This window comes from Rana temporaria, chromosome 1 (genome assembly GCF_905171775.1).
Source record: "Rana temporaria chromosome 1, aRanTem1.1, whole genome shotgun sequence".
Taxonomy (NCBI): domain Eukaryota; kingdom Metazoa; phylum Chordata; class Amphibia; order Anura; family Ranidae; genus Rana; species Rana temporaria.
In genome coordinates this window covers 316,946,961-316,963,589 of record NC_053489.1, presented here as the reverse complement: position 1 = coordinate 316,963,589, position 16,629 = coordinate 316,946,961, and the positions used below count along the sequence as shown (strand labels likewise).

Sequence of the window (16,629 nt, the reverse complement as noted above, 5' to 3'; positions counted from 1 at the left end):
CCAAGCGACACACCAGACGGGTCAGGAAGAAAGTTGTGGAGAAGTTTAAAGCTGGGTTATTTTATAAAAAAATATCCCGAGCTTTGAACATCTCACAAAGCACTTTTCAATCCATCATCTGAAACTGGAAAGAGTATGGCACAACTGCAAACCTATCAAGACATGGCTGTCCACCTAAACGGACAGGTAGGGCAAGGAGAGTATTAATCAAAGAAGCAGCCAAGAGGCTTAGGGTAAATCTGGAGGAGCTGCAGAGATCCACCGCTCAGGTGAGAATCTGTCCACAGGACAGCTATTTGTCATGCACTCTACAAATCTGGCCTTTATGGAAGAGTGGCAAGAAGAAAGTCATTGTTGAAAGAAAGCTATAAGAAGTCCTGTTTACAGTTTGCGAGAAGCCATTTGGGGAACACCGCAAACCTGTGGAAGAAGGTATTCTGGTCAGATGAGACCAAAATTGAACCTTTTTGGCCTAAAAGTAAAATGCTATATTTTGTGGAAACCCTGCAACACTGTCCACTGTGAAACATGGTGGTGGCAGCATCATGTTGTGGGAATGCTTTTCTTCAGCAGGGACATGGAAGCTGGTCAGAGTTGATGGGAAGATGGATGTAGCCAAATACAAGGCAATCTTAGAAAACATGTTAGAGTCTGCAAAAGACTTGAGACTGGGGCAAAGGTTCACCTTCCAGCAGGACAATGACCCTAAACATACAGCTGAAGCTACAATGGAATGGTTTAGATCAAAGCATATTCATGTGTTAGGCCTGATTCACACCTATGCATTTTTAGTGCATTTTGCAGATTTGCACTACAGAATGTGTTCCATAGGAAACCATTTAAAATGGACTGTAGTGCAAACCTGCAAAATGCATATGTGTGAATCGGGCCTTAGACTGGCCCAGTCAAAGTCCAGACCTAAATCCAATTAAAAATCTGTGGCAAGACTTGAAAATTGCTGTTCAGATGCTCTCCAACCAATCTAACAGAGCTTGAACTATTTTGCAAAGAATAATGGAAAAAAAAAATATTCTAGATGTGCAAAACTGGTAGAGACATGTACCTAAGACTTGCAGCTGTAATGGCAGTGAAAGGTGGTTCTACAAAGTGTGTACTCACGGGGGCTGAATACAAATGTACGCCACATATATTTCAGATATTTGTAAAAAAAAAAATTGAAAACCATTTATCATTTTCCTTCCACTTCACAATTATGTGCCATTTTTGTGTTGGTCTATCACATAAAATCACAACAAATACATTTACGTTTTTGGTTGTAACATGACAAAATGTGGGAAATTTACAGGGGTATGAATACTTTTTCAAGGCACTGTAGTAAAGATCCAAAACAAATCCAGGGGTAACACAAAAAAAAAGGTTTCAAAACCTTCACTGGATAAGCTAAAGAAGCCAAGCTTTATGCCTCCTGAACCAATGCAGAATACACAGTGGGAGAACTGATGTGGATGGCGCCCCAACAGTGCTTTAAGACGCATAACCTTGCCCCCTAAGACACATCAGGTATAGCTTGTGCTCCAAACAGACCCATCATGCCCCCACCAACAAGATCTGAAAACGAGGAGGTCTAGATGAAGCCTAGTACTCAAGGCGCTGCTGCTGAGGAAACAAACTTCTCACAACGCATTACCCAGCACAGTGTAGGGTGATTGGAGTGGGGAGCCAGCAGACATGTCATTATGTCATCTGTGTTATGAGGGCACATGGCTCAAATATCAGAAATTTGGAGGGGAGCACAGGCTATCCTCTGCACCACGTTTACAATCTATTTGCGCACCTGCTAAGGTACTCCTGGGCAGCCAAATATGATTTGCAAAACTGAGACAGATTGTTTACTGAAAACTCTCTAAAAGATGCATTTTAATACATATTTAAGAGGTGGTCAGGATCAGGTTTCACTCTTTGGCAGTACTACTTAAGGCCCTGTTCAGACTGATTTTAGTGGGAACTTGAGTTTCGCTAGAGATTTTATGTGGGTGATTTTTGCGTGGTTCCACATGTCGAGCATAGTGCAGCCCATTCTCTGGAATAGGCTGTAGCATGTGTGTTTGTTACAGCAAAGGAGCTCAGGGACCAAATGTTGTCCCTGAGCCAGGCGCAATTTTATGTGCGACATTCACTGCAAAATCGCACTGCGTTTTGAATGTCATTCAAAATGAATGGTACCCAAATGCTCGTCACACTTTCTGCTACGATTTGGAATAGCAGACAGAATTGAGCCAATTCTGCCCACAATTTCTATTTGCCCAAGTGTAAATAGGGCCTTGAAGTAGATTAGGGAGGAATTTTATGACTCCGGCTGTAACCTTGTTTTAAATATGTTGCACAGTCTCGCCAATTCCGATTAGCATTGGCTTGCTTTGCAACACAATTAATAAAATGTGGATAATTTGTAATCGGAACCCAGGGCCTCATCACTGCAAGATGACAGAAAGTCACAGTACTCCAAATGTACATTTAAGTCTGGTGTTTCCATTTTAGCACGCATGCAGTGATTCTGTTGAGCTAGGTTCTCGCTGATGCGGGTTTCCCCACATCCAATTCGCATGACAGGAGTGTGTGACTGGCTCTCAATGGAGCCCGTTCAAATAGCTTCAGGGTGTCTGCAGTCTGAATTGCAGAAGGAGTTCTGTGAGTCTTCTGGTCCGTTTTCAAGTGCGAATTTAGCCAAAGATTTGGACTGATTTACACCTGAAACAGTGAACAGACATGCACCGAACCCCAATCTGTGAGCCGCTGCCTCAGCTAGTATGAACTTGGCCTTAATCTTGGAAATGTATGTCCCTACCAAAGTGGACAATCGGTCAATAATGCATGGGTAAAAAGAGAGATTTTTTTGATATATATGTGTGTGTGTGTGTGTGTGTGTGTGTGTGTGTACGCACGCACGCACGCACACACACACACACACACACACACTGCTCAAAAAAATTAAAGGAACACTTTTGAATCAGAACTCCTGGGATATTGATCTGGTCAGTTAAGTAGCAGAGGGGGAGGGGTGTATACAAAGTGGGTTGTTAATCAGTCTTGGCTGCTTTGCTGTTAATTGAAATTAACTGGTGCACTAGATGGGCAACAATGAGACGACCAACAATGAGTTTTGCATTTGGTTAGGGTCAGTGTCACTACTGGTAGCACGAGGCAATACTTGGACCCTATAAAGGTTGCACAGGCAGTCCAAATCCTCCCAGGATGGCACATCAATACCAGAAGGTCTCAAGAGCATGAAGGAGATTCCAGGAGACAGGCAGTTACTCTAGGAGAGCTGGACAGAGCTGTAGAAGGTCCTTAACTCATCAGCATGACCGGTATCTGCTCATTTGTGCATGGAGGAACAGGATGAGCACTGCCAGAGCCCTACAAAATGACCTCCAGCAGGCCACTGGTGTGAATGTCTCTGACCAAACAATCAGAAACAGACTTCATGGGGGTGGCCTGAGGGCCCGATGTCCTCTAGTGTGCTCTGTGAACACTGCCGGACACTGTGGAGCTCGATTGGCATTTTTCATTGAACACCAGTATTGGAAGGTCCGCCACTGGTGCCCCGTGCTTTCACAGATGAGCGCAGTTTCACCCTGAGCATATGTGACAGACGTAAAGGGTCTGGAGAAGCCACGGAGAACTTTATGCTGCCTATAACATCATTTAGCATAACCGGTTTGGTGGTGGGTGAGTGATGGTCTGGGGAGGCATATCCATGGAGGGACGCACAGACCTCTACAGGCTACACAATGGCACCCTGACTGCCATTAGGTATCAGGATGAAATCCTTGGACCCATTGTTAGACCCTACGCTGGTGCAGTGGGTCCTGGGTTCCTCCTGGTGCACGACAATGCCCCGCCTCATGTGGCAAGAGCATGCAGCCAGTTCCTGGAGGATGAAGAAATTGATATCATTGAATGGCCCCCACGCTCACCTGACCTCTGGGACATTATGTTTCGGTACATCCGGTGCCGCCAGGTTGCACCTCAGTCTGTTCAGGAGCTCAGTGATGCCCTGGTCCAGATCTGGGAGGAAATACCCCTGGACACCATCCGTCGTCTGATTAGGAGCATGCCCTGATGTCAGGTATGCATACAAGCACTTGGGGGCCATACAAAGTACTGAGGACCATTTTGAGTTGTTGCAATGAAATTTCAGCAAAATGGACTAGCTTGCTGCATAATTTTTTCACTTTGATTTTCGGGGTGTCTTTGAATTCAGCCTTCTGTAGGTGGATAATTTTAATTTCCATCAAACGACGTGCCATCCTTTCACTCCTAACACGTTACCCAGTCCATATCAGTATAGATATCCAGCATGAGATTTTTGCCCGTTGAGATCTGATATGTTTTCAAAGTGTTTCTTATTTTTTTTTTGAGCAGTGTTTGTGTGTTTGTGTGTATGTATATATGTGTATGTATATATGTGTATGTGTGTGTATATATATATATATATATATATATATATATATATATATATATATATATATATATATATATATATATATATATATATATATAAAATGTCCATTATCTAAGGTGACCGCAAATTCCTTACAATGCACTACATCTTTTCAAAACATACTCGGAATAGTTCACATACTCGCTTATTCTCAGCTTTTGGCATGCAGGCTCCTTATCTTCATATCCACGCAGAAAAACATTTCCTTTTGACCTCTGATATCCTAAGTATATGCCTGCTGAGCCTTAAGCTAACCGTGGCTCTTTGTAGATTTAAATATCAATTGCAATCTACTACAGGCACAACGCATAAAACATTTACAATAGTAACTAAAAAATGTCACTGTTGTTTTTCCCCTCATTGGACCCTATGTACAGCACCAAAATATTTATTGTCAAAATGTTTGCAAAAATAATTTTTCAAACCTTTATAATGTTATTTCATTCATTAACCTTTGGGGCTATATGAAAAGAGCAGGGAGAAGGCTTTTCTGCCTTTTTACAACTTATCAGGGACAGACAGCCTTAGAGAAGCCAAGCAACATCAATAACTTCCTGATATTGTCTGAAAGAGAAGGCTAGCAGTGTTTACTTGGAATGCATGGCTAAATCCTTTCTTCAAGCATCATATAGACTCAAGTCACACTACTCATTCCACAACGCACCGCTCAACACTTCAGAGAAGCAGCCAACCAGCTTCCCGTAAAGATGCATTTGCGAATCAAATATATTTTCCAGTTTTGTGTGGTCATCACATTTCATTCTCACAAACTGTGCATTTTCCTGTAATTGAGAATGTGTAGCATACAGTAGAGATTAAAAAGTGAAAAACACAATTTATATATTAAATTATTCTTTACTCTCCCATCATAAAATTGTATTATCAGGCCAGAACACGGTGGCCCTTGCCAATGAACTTTTACATTTTAAAGCTATTGCATATTATGGAGGGAGACATCTTATCCTCTGCTCATATGCGATTATTGCCAACAGTGAGGTACACGGCAATTCACCCTACTAATGTTCCTGCCGCTTGTATAGAACGACAATCATTTTTAGCTAAAACCAGCAACACAGATCTGTGCTTAAGCAGGTCTGGCTATACGAGTATTTCAATTGTCACATCAAGTCGCTGCACATTGCGCTACTGGGTAATTTTTTAAATTTACTGCTTACCTTTAATATTTTTGGCCATGTTAATAAAATGTTCTTATAAAACAAAAACAAAAAAACCTGCGCTGTGTGCAACAAAACATTATATAGGGCTGCTGCTGTTCATAAAAGGTATAATATCCCTTTAGAACTGAACAACATAAATGACACTGCTGTCCCTATGCATTAATATAATGAATATAGTGTTGTGTTTTGATGCCAAAAACTACGTATGTAAACCTAAAGCGCGTACATTGCAGTGAACGTTTAGCGGATCTTCTGCTTCCGTTTAACACCACTTTCCACAATAAAAATTTTTTTTTAAATTAAATCAAAAGTCCTATATTGTGCAGTCTTTATAAAGTGCTATACTATTCATGCAATCTTGTGCTCGATGCCTGAACAGTGAATCCTACAGCTCTCCTACTTTTTTTGCAGCAACTTCACACATGAACATTGCCGCCCTACTAGTGATTCCCCATCAGAGGGTTTTGACCCTATAACCATATGGCTATATGAGTGTCTATCAGCTTGTGATTTTCTGTTTCTACTTGGATGAAAAAGCATTGACTTTGCACTTACCAGCATCCATGGCTTAAGTTGCTCCATCTGCATTAACACTGAGAAATCTGACCTAGCGTAATATTATTTATTGTTAAAATCACACATATACAATTTTTTACTCCCTAGGGAGTCCCCTTGTTAAGATTTGCCAGGTATTACAACAGTAATATCCAGGCCTTGCCCACAGACTGGCTGTGAAATCATCGGAACTGGAAATGCGTTTTACATACGTTTCGCCCCTTCAAGAACTGTTCTGCAATGTCCCACAACCACCAATCGTATTTTGATTCTCCAAATCCAAATTTCCTATGCATGCTCAAATATTTAGGCTGTGGCTAACAACATAAATTGGCAGCTTTGGTCAATAAAATTCACATGGTATTTACAGCTAGTCATTGCTTTGTACAGGCTGAGCAGCCGCAACTACATGCACCCAGAAGATACATTTTGCTAATTTTGGACAACCATTTGCAATTAAACAAATGTTAAGCAGCCACTGAATACATAAGTTGTAGCTGTATAGAATGTTTGTTTGTCTTGGCAGCAGGTCTGGCCTGTTTGAATGAGGCCCATGAGTTTGAGTATGTCTGTGTACCTTTTTGCTGTGACATCGTTTATAAATTCTGGGCCAGTTTTATGCAATGAGTATCACCACTCTCTTATTTTTTTTTTTTTTTCTTTTGCTGAGCAATTGAGAAAGAATCTACAATGGTGGGAAGGCATATATTAACAGTGAACTCTATCCATGGGATCACCAGAGACGGATGCCAGTGCTAGAGGGTCCATGTTCCTGGCCACAAATTGGGTCAACTCGTTGTTGAACATGTTGGGATTAAGGGGACCATTCCCCATGCTCCAAATGGGGGAGAACAGATTAGGAAATCCACCTTCCAGTTGTCCACTACCTGGCTGTGAACAGCAGAGTTTGTTGGGCAATGCTTTTCAGTCTAGGAGATGATCAAACTTGCTTTGTTTAAGGGAGTCGGGCTCTCCTGGTTTCCCCATGGTAATTGCTATAGGTCACTGCCATGGCATTTACTAATTGCACCCTCCTCGGATGCCTTTAGAGGAAGGGGGTCCAGTGGTGCAGGAAGCAGTTTTGCTTCCCTGGGTAACAAGGTTTCCTGTACTTTGGGAGAATAAAACACTCCTCCCCAGCCCGTGAGGCTGGCATCTGTTAATCGCCTTCTGTGGAGGTTGGGGAAAAGACTTTACCCATTTCCAATGTGGAATTGGTTGTCCATTATGCCAGGTAAATCGTTGCTTGGCTGTAGAGAAGCATAGGAAAGTCTAGAGATGAGGAGTGTTTGTTCCAGGCAAAATAATTTTGTGTTGGAGGGGCCTTGCTTCGAATGAGGCATAAAACTCATTGAAAATCTCAGATCATGTCTCATTGTGAACCTCTGACATGAAATATGGACAAAGTGTATCCCCCTATAGTGTGTACTTGTCTGTCCAGAGCACAGAGTATAATTTCTGTCTTTTTGCCTTATTCCTCTGGTATCAGCTCAGACAAGCTGTATAAATTATCGTCTTGGAATGGCCATAGAGTAGAGCGCCGCAGATAAACAGTTACAACTTATGTAGGAGGATTTGTTTAATTTCCTGAGGAGAGAGAGAGAGAGAGAGAGAGAGAGAGAGTCCTTTTTAACCTGGATACCCTGAGTTCTTAAAGCAGAGTTCCACCCAAAAGTGGAAGCTCCGCTTATTTGTCTCCACAGCAAGGTACATCAGAAGTCCAGCCCCCCTCCTCCCTCCCTCAATGGCGTGCCAGTATGAGAGCGCAACAAGCTTTGTGCATGTGCGGTGGGCAATGGGCTGTGAAGGCTTTACTACCGGTTTCCCTTACCGGCTATGGCAGCACCTGAGAGCCGATAGAAACATCGGCTGGGGTGCCGACAATGCTGGATTCCACGACAGGTAAGTGTCCTATTAAGTAAAAGTAAAAGTCAGCAGTATGTGTAGCTGCTGACTTTTCATTTTTTCGTTGGGGGCGGATCACCGCTTTAAAAGAGCGAGAAGGGGTACAAGCATCTTTGTAAGGTCTCTGGATGCATTTAAAATACACCTATGATAAAAAATTATAGACCCTTCATTTCTTTGTAAGTGGGCAAACTTACAAAATCTGCAGGGGGATCAAATATTTTTTTCCCCACTCCTATATATTTTGGGTAAATTAGCATGTTCTTCTAATCTCGGCATCAGAAGACCAAACATGAGAGGTGCACCTTTAATACATCTGCTTTACAGCTTCTATGCATGTGCATATGCTTGTACAGGAGGTGCTGAGGAGAGGATATTTAAATTGTCATATAGTTGCATAACCATGTCACACTGCCCCTCCGTAATTAGCATTGGCCTTTTGTATTTCCACCCAAGGGCATACTCTTTGAGTGACCAAACATGGAATGTCTGCACATAAAATGTAAACAAATTTATAAACCTAGTAGCCAAGGAATTGCATTGTAAGTAGAACTTTTTTCCATAGCGTAATTTACACACTTGGCTATTACCATAACAAAATTGTACACCAATACCCTGTGAAATGTACAAAATGCTCCCCCTCTGGAACAGGCACTAGTTTGTTATTCAGCTTTCACAAAACCTGGGTTGCAGAGTTCTGTAATGTATTTTTTGTTGTCAAAACATGTTAACACGCCAGCTTCAAAATGAAAAGAATATCGTAGTGAAAGTTAATTACTCGTATGCTAAACAGCAAAAAGAAGCAAAATGTGAAAGCTCTGCTTGCTGCCCCATAATTGTCATGCTGATTATAACTGCAAATGCGTATTATGGGCTGACTTTCTCCTATGTTTATTGGCAAAAAAAGAAACACAGGAAACACAAAACTGGTTGTGGAAAATTGGACCACTGCTTAGCCTAGTGAATTTTATTTTACAGGCAACACTTTATTTAATGGAAATCCTAAGCATTTTTTGGAAAGCAAACCTTCCTGATGGAACTTTCACTAGTTTTGAAGTAGTGTAATATGTAACCTCTACAAGAGAGGACATTCAGAACTGCTGCTTATAGCAACCAGGTTGTGGCAATAAGGCCTCCTTTACACAGGCATATCTGTCCGTACACCCCTGTGAAGGGCTGTCTTCATGCACACGGTTTGTACAGATGTTCTGTTAAAATTATTGACTGACATCCAGCTGCATGGAGCCTCCCTGTTTGTCTGCATTGATTGCAACAGACTGCCTGCACGGCTCTGAAAGAAACACCTTTGCTTCTTGTGTGGGTGAAAACAGCCCTTTTGTGGGGGTGTACGCCTGTACGGATAGGTATGCCCATCTGAATTAGGACTTATGGATAGCTAATGCTTGAGTGTTTTCTACAGGCAGATCACCCAGATTGTTTCCCTCATACCTTTTTGTAATTGGTAACTCCTGGGCCTCAACGAATTGGGGCTTAACTACAAAAATTAAAATCGCAAATCTATAGTTTTCCCTTTCGGAAATGGTAGTAATCGAAATAGGAATCAAATAAAAAATTAAAGAACAGGTTCTGAGGCTCGTTCACACATGCAGCTATACTGCCACCCCTCCTTTTTAAAAGCAATATTTTTAGGTTATGTTTGATAGATGGTGAGGAGGTGCCCTGCTTACCTACATCTCTTAGGCCGCGTACACACGGTCGGTCCAAACCAATGAAAAGGGCCTGAAGTCCAGTTTCATCGGTCCAAAACGACCGTGTGTACGGCCCATCGGTCTGTTGTCCTTCGGACAAAAATTAGAGATCTTGCTTTAAAATCGAACCGATGGACGGCTGACCATCTGTCAAAACCGATGGGTAGTACACAAAAGCATCGGTTCAAAACCCACGCATGCTCAGAATCAAGTCAACGCATGCTTGAAAGCATAGAACTTCGTTTTTTTCAGTACATCGTGTGTTTTACATCACCACGTTCTGATCCGATCAGTTTTTGAACTGATGGTGTGTACGCACATCAGACCATCGGTCTGCTTCAGCGGTGAACCGATGAAAACGGTCCGTCGGACCATTCTCATCTGATGGATCGACCGTGTGTATGCGGCCTTACAGTCAGAACACAGGGGCGATTTGCTGAATCTGGTGCAGCTGTGCATAGTAACCAACCAGCTTCTAGGTTTTATTGTCAAAGCTTAAAGCGGTGTAACGCCCGAAAAAAAAAAAAAATCTAAAACGCATACTGCAGCTGCTGGCTTTTAATAACTTACCTTTCCTGGAGTCCAGTGATGTCGGCACCCACAGCTGATGTTTGAATTACTTTTGTTAAAAATTAGGTTGATGCAAAAGGGCAAGAAGTCTTTTCTTAGTTGTACATTAGAGATGGGGCTTAAGGGACCCCAAAAGACCAGAAGCAAAAAGCTAAAGAAAGAAAAAGAAGGGAATAGGACTATAGCGGTACAGGGTGAGCAGGTAAACTCAAAAGAGCAATTATAATAAAAATATTAATTTATTAACATGGTATTCAGAAAATATAAAAAACATCAACAACAAAAACAATAAATCACAATACAGAGAACGCAAATCAACCATGCAGATCACCGGTAGTAAATTATCCCGGGAAGGGGAAGATCACTGTGAAAATAGGGGTCACGTGGAAGAGGGAAGTTTCTCAACTAGTTTCGTGATTGGATCGTTTTGTCAGGAGAATTCTAAAATTAATCAATATACATTCATTAATATTAGCAAAATAGAAGAGGTTGAGCTGAATATGCACAGGCACATGGTGACCAACCTTACACTAAAAACATTATAAATAATACAAATAATGTACAGTGTGGGGAACAAGCATTGTGCCGCTTACCTAAAACACATATCCCATCAGCTCCGACGCCAGAGCCACCATGAGGAGAGGTCTCCTGCGGCGACCAAGGGGGACAAATTGGAGATGGACCTGTTCAACTAAATATATAATATAGTAGGTGAGCCATGAGTGAAGACATAAGCAATATGTGAATAGGGGAAGTGCAAGTGAATATTGCCAGTGAGGGTTTTAAACCACCCAATTTATAGCCCAACTTTAAAGCCCAATTTAAGTCTGTCTCTGAAGATCCTGTATGTAGGGGGTATGCCCACCAGAGGGACAATTACTCGTTTTGAATTGGGCATGTCCCCTCGATCCTGATGGCATCTTTTTAACCTGATCAGTGAGAACTGCACCGTTGCTGGGGTGAATAGGTGTTTGGGTGTGATTTGCTCTCTCACTAAGCCACCTACGTAGTTAACTTCAAAGCGTTTGCTGCTATTGCTGTGCTGCCAGAAGCTATGGCTGTCATTGCTGTGCCAGAGTTGGTTTTGGGTCTGACACCAGCTGTAACATAATGGAGCTGGTGGATGTTGGAGACCTTGCACTGCTCCACCTTCCGTTTGATTATGCCCCACAGATGCTCAACAGGGTTTAGGTCTGGAGACCTTGGCCAGTCCATCACTTTTTATCCTCGGCTTCTTTAGCAAAGCAGTGGTAGTTTTGGAGGTGTGTTTAGGGTCGTTATGTTGGAATACTGCCCTGTGGCCTAGTCTCTGAAGGGAGGGGATCATGCTCTGCTTTACTATGTCACTATGTCACGGTACATGTTGGTGTTCATGGTTCCCTCAATGAACTGTAGCTCCCCAGTGCCGGCAGCACTCATGCAGCCCCAGACCATAACACTCCCACCACCATGCTTGACTGTAGGCAAGACACGCTTGTCTTTGTACTCCTTACCTGGTTGCCGCCACACACGCTTGACACCATCTGAATTTAATACGTTTATCTTGATCTCATCAGACCACAGGACATGGTTCCAGTAATTCATGTCCTTAGTCTGCTTGTCTTCAGCAAACTGTTTGTGGGCTTTCTTGTGTATCTTTAGAAGAGGCTTCCTTCTGGGACAACAGCCATGCAGACCAATTTAATGCAGTGTGTGGCGTATGGTCTGAGCACTGACCACCGTGCTGCAGCTCAGTTTCAGTGTCTGTGCTATCTTCTTATAGCCTAGGCCAGGGATATTCAATTAGCGGACCTCCAGCTGTTGCAGAACTACAAGTCCCATGAGGCATAGCAAGACTCTGACAGCCACAAGCATGACACCCAGAGGCAGAGGCATGATGGGACTTGTAGTTTTGCAACAGCTGGAGGTCCGCTAATTGCATATCCCTGGCCTAGGCCATCATTATATAGAGCAACAATAATTTTTTCAGATCCTCAGAGTTCTTTTCCATGAAGTGCCATGTTGAACTTCCAGTGACCAGTATGAGAGAATGAGAGCAATAACACCAAATTTAACACACCTGCTCCCCATTCACACCAAAACCCTCCTTCCCTCCTGAAGACTCTTGAGATGTATGACATTTGCCTAGGCCTGGGAACCAGAAAGTGACTGGAGAAATAAAAACAAAACAAAAAAAGTAAATATGGTATAAGTGTATATATGCTTACTAATGCTAGCAGCATAAGGATTAAAAATAGACAAGGTTGATTGAGAGTGAAATTCCGCTTTTAAAGTAATTTTTATTTATTTTTTCCCAGAATGCTAGAAGCTTTTGCAACACTGCAATTTTGTCTCCTTTTAAACAGTCGTTCATTTTTGTGAAGCTGAACAAGGTCGGTCTTTCACTTGTGAAAATTACATGGTGTGTTGTAGTAACGTGATGCATTTGCCCTGCAAAGTCAAATGACCCCTTGTTCAGTTTGTTTAGTCAGAAATTGGACGTGCAAGACATATTGCACAACATAAATGGTTTCAAAAACTCATTGTTTATTTAAATTACATTTTATCGAGCTGCATACATTTCTTTTTGTCTATGTAATAAGATTTTGCATTTCAACGCCATAAAATTTAATGCAGCCTGTTTCATTCAAATGAGTTAAAAACAAACATTAAAGCGTTAAATTGTAGTTTGTTTTAGGGCAGTTCACACTATAGAAATGCAGTCCGGATGTGTTCCAGTGAGTTTTTTTATGCAATCCAGTGTTTTTCCTTCCCCCTTTTCTCTTAACCTTAAATGAAGGGACACTAAAGGATTTTTTTTTTTTTTTAGCTAAATAGCTTCCTTTACCTTACTGCAGTCCTGGTTTCATGTCCTCATTGTTCGTTTTTGCTGTAATCCTTCACTGTTCTGAACACTTCCTGGTTGTCTGTTTCCTGATGAAAAAAGTCATGGGAGCTTTCTCTCTGTGGTCACTAATCAAGGAGGTGTGATTACTGTGTGTCTAAAACCCCTCAACACCAATCAGTTTCGTTTTCCAAACCATCACTGCCCTGTATTTGCTCTGTGCAGCAGAGAAGCAGGAAACATGCAAAAACAAAACTGAAACTACAGGTACATTTATATGATTGATTTTCATCTATTTTTAATCATTTTTAAAATGAATCCGTTAACTATTATGTCTCTATACCCTGTAACCAGTCATTTCAGCAAAAAAAAATATTTTCCTTTAAAACTCCTTTAAATAATGTTCAGTGTGTTTATGGTGCATTCCAGTGAATTTTATTAATGCATTTTACAGCGCCCCAGTACAGTCCAGTGCAGGAAGAATGCAGCATGTTCTACTTTCTTTTCTTTTTTTTTTTTTTTTTTTTTTATGGCACTGGAACTGCAAGCCCTGGTGAGAACTATGCCATTGAAATCAATATAACCTACTTTACCTGAATTTTTGATGTAGGAAAAAATGCACTGGACTGCATGTGGTGTGAACTGGCCCTTAATATTATGCTCGTCAGTGATCAAAGTTTTATCTGAGAAAACTAGAGATGCATATATTAGAAGAAATGGCTCACATTATAAATAAAGAAGCTAATCCGGTTCACAAAGTCAAATAGAAGTATTAACTGGTTACTTGGAGCAAGTGATGACAACTAGCTGAAACCTCTGAGTTTGTGTAGCTACTTGAGCATTTCTGCACTCTATTATAAAGCCGGAAATAATACACTGCAGTTCACGATGCTTATATTAAACTGTCAAAATCCTTTCTTTGGAAACTTGTCCTAAAGTGTATTTATTGGAAAAAAAGAAACAAAACTGTATACTATTGCAGCTTACAATGCAGTGGCATACAATGGAATATGGGACATGAGTACAACAATAAACATACATTTTAACACAAAATAACCTCCAATTGTGTACTCCAAAAAATATACACGAGCGAACTTTAACCCAACACTCTTAGGGAGAACCCTAAAAATTAACATCCCATCTGGAACAGTCCTCCGTGGGGGGGGGGGGGGGGGAGTTCAATGAAGAACTTGGACCCTCTTTGAAGCAAGCAACTTGAGTCAGAAAAATAAGGCGATAGCAATGTAGTAATAAAGGAAAATCAGCATCACTCCTTTTGTAGTGATGTGCTGGTGAACATAATTAAGTACGTGCAGAGAATTGGGCGCCAACAGGCAACATGGAGAGGGTGGTATATGTAGTCATCCCAAAAATGCAGATCCCAGAGAGAAAATGAGTCGACGTGGAAGAGGCCCAGACAGATTAACGATTATTCAACCAGGTACCTGGTCATCTCTCCATCTAGGATGCAAAAGTCGGCTGGGGTAGAGAAGGCTTTACTTGATGCCCTTGTCCTGGAGAAGCTTCCAGACCTCTGTGAGGGACCGCCGTTGTTGCTGGATCTCTGAATAGTGAAGGTCCACTTGGGTTCTGGCAGTGGTGATAATTAGATACCGGTAATCATTCATTTATTACGGTCCCGATAGTTTAGCAGGCAGATGAGAAATGGCTGCAGAACCTGGGATCAGAGGAAGCGGTGGTAGTCTGTGTGCCCTCTCCACAATGCGCATTAATGGGAGATCCCCAAGGCCCAGTAAGGTAGCAAGGAATGTTTCTGCAAATTCAGCTGGCTCTGGGCCTTCTGTCCGCTCCGGAATGCCTAGCACACAAATGTTGTTCCAGCAGAGCCAGTTCTCGGTGTCCACCAACTTCTCTTGTAGGGCCTTACATTGAAGCTGCAGTTCAGTAGAATGAGAGTGGACCACATGCTCCATGTGAGAGATAAAGCCCTCTGCCTCAAGTCATTATGGATAAAATGACCGTCGAGTTAATCGTCTCCATGAGCGCCTGCCTGCATGTGGTTATTATCTCCAGGATGTCAGCCTTGCCCTTCCTCCTGAATCCACTGTGTGGCTGCAGACATCCTCTGACATGCTGGAGAAGTCTCCAAAATTGATGCCAGAGTGGGAATAGGGGAAGAAGGTGCTGGTGTTAAGGCGGGGCTTGAGCTTAGTGGTAGACATGGGAAGGACCATGGAGAGAATGCCCAAGGCATAGGGGGTAAAGGCTGTGCAGAGGCTCAAACCGGTGTCCCATAAGTTTGGGAGAATGTAAAGGATAACCGCAAGAGTGGAGCTCAGGAGGCATACGTCCTCATGGTATCGCATCCTTGAAAAGTTTATTTAAATGCATATCAAACATTTCTACCTTTTTTTTTTTTTTTTTTTTTTTTTTTTTCACCTGCATAGGATTAGCATTGATAATGTAGCTTTATGGTGTCATGTGTTGCTCCCTGCGTGCACACAGCCGAGTCAAGTAAATCTTCATTTTTTTTGTCTCAGCGCTTGCAAAGAATGATAGCTGTTCCCAAAATATTAAGATGTGACCAAACCCAAGAACTGACATTACACCTTGCCAGTCCTTAGATATGGTGGCTGTATTCGTTTTGTACTTTTTTTTTTTTTTTTTTTCCACTTGATGATCCTGCCAGTAACACACTTCCTATACTAGTGTGACACTGCTCATTCATGGTACTTCTGTTGAGGAGCAGCATTGCTACCTTAGGACAGGTAGTGAGTTATGGCTATGATAAAGCACCAAGAATGGTGTGAAACATGTTGGCTGTGTTGCTTGCTGTAACCTTTTCCCTGGCTTGGTGTATAGACTGTCCCTTTATTATCTTTTTAAATCAAAGTTGATTTTTTGTTTTTGTAGTTCGGCCCTCCAGACATTTCTTCACATGATAGGTAGTGAGTTGGTACTACAGAGCAACTCTTTCCTCAACTCCATAATTTGTGGACAGGTGTTCTGTGGTCCCCAGAAAACTGGACAGGGCTGATAACAAGCTCATTGGATTTCTGGCAGGATAATTTTCTGCATTTTGGCCTTAAGACCCCTTTCACACTGAGGGCGTTTTGCAGGCGCTATAGCGTTAAAAATTATGTCTGCAATCCGCCCTTAAACTGCTGCTCTATTCACTCCAGTGTGAAAGCCCGAGGGCCTTTACACTGGAGCAGTGCGCTGGCAGGGCATCAGAAAAAGTCCTGACAGCAGCTTCTTTGGAGAGCATTAGCAGCGGTGAACTCACAGCTGCTAATGCGCTCCTGCCCATTGAAATCAATGGGCATCGCCACGTTACCGCCGGCAATACGCTGCTGTAGCGGCCCATTGTGGGTGGTAATAACTCTTTCTTGGCTGCTAGCGGGGGTTAAAAACACCCCTCTAGCGGCCGAAATGCGCCGCAAATCCAACTATGCTATGGGC

At 42.2% G+C, this 16,629-nt stretch overlaps 1 protein-coding gene across 1 annotated transcript in view; it reads left to right on the top strand.

The window, feature by feature from the left end:
* Positions 1-16,629, top strand: part of SLC44A1 (solute carrier family 44 member 1) — a 211,280-nt gene that overhangs the window by 57,381 nt on the left and 137,270 nt on the right. The window lies entirely within an intron of this gene.